Source organism: Triticum urartu, chromosome 6 (genome assembly GCF_003073215.2).
Source record: "Triticum urartu cultivar G1812 chromosome 6, Tu2.1, whole genome shotgun sequence".
Lineage (NCBI taxonomy): Eukaryota > Viridiplantae > Streptophyta > Magnoliopsida > Poales > Poaceae > Triticum > Triticum urartu.
In genome coordinates this window covers 111,545,485-111,550,822 of record NC_053027.1, presented here as the reverse complement: position 1 = coordinate 111,550,822, position 5,338 = coordinate 111,545,485, and the positions used below count along the sequence as shown (strand labels likewise).

The 5,338-nt window shown below is 45.6% G+C and overlaps 1 pseudogene; it reads left to right on the top strand.

Annotated features, from left to right (window-relative positions):
• The first annotated feature begins 3,886 nt into the window (after positions 1-3,886).
• Positions 3,887-5,022, top strand: LOC125515767 (annotated as a pseudogene).
• The last annotated feature ends 316 nt before the right edge of the window (positions 5,023-5,338 follow it).

Below are 5,338 nucleotides of genomic sequence, written 5' to 3'. Positions count from 1 at the left end.
TAATATGCAAGGGATGAATAAGACTATTCGCGAGCTCTTCGCAATGCTGAAAGCTGCGGAGGTAGAAATCAAGAAGGAGCATCTAGTGTTGATGGTCAGCAAGACCACTAGTTTCAAGAAAAAGGGCAAAGGAAAGAAGAAGGGGAACTTCAAAAAGAACAGCAAGCAAGTTGCTACTCAAGAGAAGAAACCCAAACCTGGACCTAAGCCTAAAACTGAGTGCTTCTACTGCAAGCAGACTGGTCACTGGAAGCGGAACTGCCCCAAGTATTTGGCGGATAAGAAGATGGCAAGGTGAACAAAGGTATATGTGATATACATGTTATTGATGTGTACCTTACTAATGCTCGCAGTAGCACCTGGGTATTTGATACTGGTTCTGTTGCTAACATTTGCAACTCGAAACAGGGACTACGGATTAAGCGAAGATTGGCTAAGGACAAGGTAACGATGCGCGTGGGAAATGGTTCCAAAGTCGATGTGATCACGGTCGGCACGTTACCTCTACATCTACCTTCGGGATTAGTATTAGACCTAAATAATTGTTATTTGGTGCCAGCGTTAAGCATGAACATTATATCTGGATCTTGTTTGATGCGAGATGGTTATTCATTTAAATAAGAGAATAATGGTTGTTCTATTTATATGAGTAATATCTTTTATGGTCATGCACCCTTTAAGAGTGGTCTATTCTTATTAAATCTTGATAGTAGTGACACACATATTCATAATGTTGAAGCCAAAAGATGCAGAGTTGATAATGATAGTGCAACTTATTTGTGGCACTGCCGTTTGGGTCATATCGGTGTAAAGCGCATGAAGAAACTCCATACTGATAGACTTTTGGAACCACTTGATTATGAATCACTTGGTACTTGCGAACCGTGCCTTATGGGTAAGATGACAAAAACATCGTTCTACGGTACTATGGAGAGAGCAACAGATTTGTTGGAAATCATACATACAGATGTATGTGGTCCGATGAATGTTGAGGCTCGTGGCGGATATCGTTATTTTCTCACCTTCACAGATGACTTAAGCAGATATGGGTATATCTACTTAATGAAACATAAGTCTGAAACGTTTGAAAAGTTCAAAGAATTTCAGAGTGAAGTTGAAAATCACCGTAACAAGAAAATAAAATTCCTACGATCTGATCGTGGAGGAGAATATTTGAGTTACGAGTTTGGTGTACATTTGAAACAATGCGGAATAGTTTCGCAACTCACGCCACCCGGAACACCACAGCGTAATGGTGTGTCCGAACGTCGTAATCGTACTTTACTAGATATGGTGCGATCTATGATGTCTCTTACTGATTTACCGCTATCGTTTTGGGGATATGCTTTAGAGACGGCCGCATTCACGTTAAATAGGGCACCATCAAAATCCGTTGAGACGACGCCTTATGAACTGTGGTTTGGCAAGAAACCAAAGTTGTTGTTTCTGAAAGTTTGGGGCTGCGATGCTTATGTGAAAAAGCTTCAACCTGATAAGCTCGAACCCAAATCGGAGAAATGTGTTTTCATAGGATATCCAAAGGAAACTATTGGATACACCTTCTATCACAGATCTGAAGGGAAGACTTTTGTTGCTAAATTCGCAAACTTTTTAGAGAAGGAGTTTCTCTCGAAAGAAGTGAGTGGGAGGAAAGTAGAACTTGACGAGGTAACTGTACCTGCTCTCTTATTGGAAAGTAGTACATCGCAGAAACCAGTTTCTGTGACACCTACACCAATTAGTGAGGAAGCTAATGATAATGATCATGAAACTTCAGAACAAGATACTACTGAACCTCGTATATCAAGCAGAGTAAGATCCGCACCAGAGTGGTACGGTAATCCTGTTCTGGAAGTCATGCTACTAGATCATGATGAACCTACGAACTATGAAGAAGCGATGGTGAGCCCAGATTCCGCAAAATGACTTGAAGCCATGAAATCTGAGATGGGATCCATGTATGAGAACAAAGTACGGACTTTGGTTGACTTGCCCAATGATCGGCAAGCAATTGAGAATAAATGGATCTTCAAGAAGAAGACTGACGCCGACGGTAATATCACTGTCTACAAAGCTCGACTTGTCGCAAAAGGGTTTCGGCAAGTTCAAGGGATTGACTACAATGAGACCTTCTCACCCGTAGCGATGCTTAAATCTGTCCGAATCATGTTAGCAATTGTCGCATTTTATAATTATGAAATTTGGTAGATGGATGTCAAAACTGTATTCCTGAATGGATTTCTGGAAGAAGAGTTGTATATGATGCAACCGGAAGGTTTTGTCGATCCAAAGGGAGCTAACAAAGTATGCAAGCTCCAGCGATCCATTTATGGACTGGTGCAAACTTCTCAGAGTTGGAATAAACGCTTTGATAGTGTGATCAAAGCATTTGGTTTTGTATAGACTTTTGGAGAAGTCTGTATTTACAAGAAAGTGAGTGGGAGCTCTGTAGCATTTCTGATATTATATGTAGATGACATATTACTAATCGGAAATGATATAGAATTTCTGAATAGCATAAAGGGATACTTGAATAAGAGTTTTTCAATAAAAGACCTCGGCGAAGCTGCTTACATATTGGGCATTAAGATCTATAGAGATAGATCAAGACGCTTAATTGGACTTTCACAAAGCACATACCTTGACAAAATTTTGAAGAAGTTCAAAATGGATCAAACAAAGAAAGGATTCTTGCCTGTGTTACAAGATGTGAAATTGAGTAAGACTCAATGCCCAACCAATGCAGAAGATAGAGAGAAAATGAAAGATGTTCCCTATGCTTCAGCCATAGGCTCTATCATGTATTCAATGCTGTGTATCAGACCTGATGTGTGTCTTGCTATAAGTCTAGCAGGGAGGTACCAAATTAATACAGGAGTGGATCACTGGACAACGGTCAAGAACATCCTGAAATACCTGAAAAAGACTAAGGATATGTTTCTCATATATGAAGGTGACAAAGAGCTCATCGTAAATGGTTACGTTGATGCAAGCTTTGACACTGATCCAGACGATTCTAAATCGCAAACCGGATACGTGTTTACATTAAACGGTGGAGCTGTCAGTTGGTGCAGTTCTAAACAAAGCGTTGTGGCGGGATCTACATGTGAAACGGAGTACATAGCTGCTTCGGAAGCAGCAAACAAAGGAGTCTGGATGAAGGAGTTCATATCCGATCTAGGTGTCATACCTAGTGCATCGGGTCCAATGAAAATCTTTTGTGACAATACTGGTGCAATTGCCTTGATCAGCTTATGGGGCTCCTGATCAGCTTGTCGTTCCTCACCCTTGCGTTTGAAAAATCACCCTATAACCTTGCATTTCTGGGGCTCCTAATCAGCTTGTCGTTCACGGGGACATCGACACCGGTCACAACCAGTGTCTGAGGGTGGATCGGTGTCAACGGTGATCGACCGACAAGGTAGCTCAGGCGGGGCAGCTTTGTCACCGGCTGTGACTAGTGTTAGGGCAACGGTGAACGGGGAAAGAAGGCGGCTCATGTAGGGTGGCGCATGACATCGACACCGACATCGACCAGTGTCGGAGGATGGGCCATGGGGACAAAAAAAGAAGATGAAGAGGAGGAAGAAGTGGACGATCACAAAATTTTACCACTGAAAAAAATAGGCGACTGATGCATAGTTGCTCTCTTAGTATCCACTAAAAAAATTAATAAAAGGTGATATAAATTTGAAAACTTCACTCATGTAGTCATCAGTTTGATTCATTTTTTTGTATTTTTGACGATGTAAACGTTTTTATATGTGAATTTCAATTATGTTTACATGTACCACTCGATATGCATTATGTTTATGTATGAAAAAATAAAATTATATAAAAGCCCGTGGCAACGCACAGGCATTCTACTAGTCTCCCTGGTTTCCCAGCGGTCCTCCTCGCCCCCATCCAAATCCCCCGCCACCCCCTCGCGGAGGAGGAGGAGGCCGGCGGCCATGGAGGAGGAGAGGAAGGGGTTCCAGCCACATCTGATGGCCCTGGGCGGCGGGAGCAGGTTGAGGGGTGCGGCGGGGGCGATGGGCCTGCAGAAGCAGAAGTCGTGGTCGCCCGACATCGAGCGGGACGAGGCGTGGGAGCGGCGGCGGCGCGGGATACTGGGCAGGGGCCGCCGCTCGCCGCTGCAGCGCGCGCAGAGCGTCACCGACGACCAGCTCGACGAGCTGCGCGGCTCCCTCGATCTGTGCTTCCGCTTCGACCCGCCCTCGCAGCGTTGCGCCGCCTGTGACGTCGGGAAGAGCCGCCTCGTCGAGACGCTCCCGGCGGTCGACCTCCTCTACGCCGTCGCCGCCAACGCCAACGCCGGCGCGGCCAACCAGTGCTCCTGAGGTGCCTCCTCGGAGGCCTCCGAGCCGTTGCAGATCGGGATCCCCCTCTCCATACACTCCCCAAGTACGCGCATTCAGTTCCGTTTCATCTGATCTGTTTGATTAGACGACCAGCCTCTGTATGAATTACGAATGAATCGATTGTTCACTTCTCTTCAACGAAATGCGGGTAAATTTCGATTGCTAATTCGTCGCGGGTCGGCGCGACTAAAGTTTTGTTCTGACTTTTCAACGGCGGTGCTTCCCTTCCCTGTAGATGACCCGCCGGAGACGATGAAGATGAGGCTGAAACAGTTGACGCAGGTGAGTGAAAAAATTCCCGTCCTCAGGCCAAAGTTCTCGTCGGCAGCTTCGAGGAGGCGAAAAAATGCCTTCTGAAGGCTCAACAGCTGGAGATGCTCTAGCTCCATACTGTTGCTCGTACGGCATGTGGTTATCTGCCAGCCATACGTTCCGTGAAGATGGCGCCCGCGCATGCACGTAGACGTAGGTAGACGTTACACGTACGTGCTCGCGTGTTTTCTTGCATGGATGTCTGTCTAGCTGGAGCACATCGACCGCATCACCGGCATGCCGCAGTTATTGCGTGTCGCGTGTACATCACTGTAATCACGCTGATAGAGCGGGCTGTGATTTTCTTTTCCACCGCCCAGAAAAAAGCTACACTGCGTTTACTATAGTGGATGCTGCCGTGTTCGAGTGAGGCGAGAAAACGAAAGAAAAAATGCACCAAACAAGCGCGAGTATGCAAGCAACAAACGTCACCGAAATTTACTATACACACCATAGATTCCGGAATCACGGGCCATTTTACTATGCACGCCACCGCACCCCAGACACCACTTTGTATCGTGTCTTTCGCACGATCGACCGCTACTGGCTCGTCATCGCTCCACCGAGAGTGAGATACTTTTGACTCCAACTGCTTGCCCTCTTTGCGAAAAGCAGATCCATTAAACAAGCTTATTACGTTCGTTCATGCTCTCCCAAAGCTG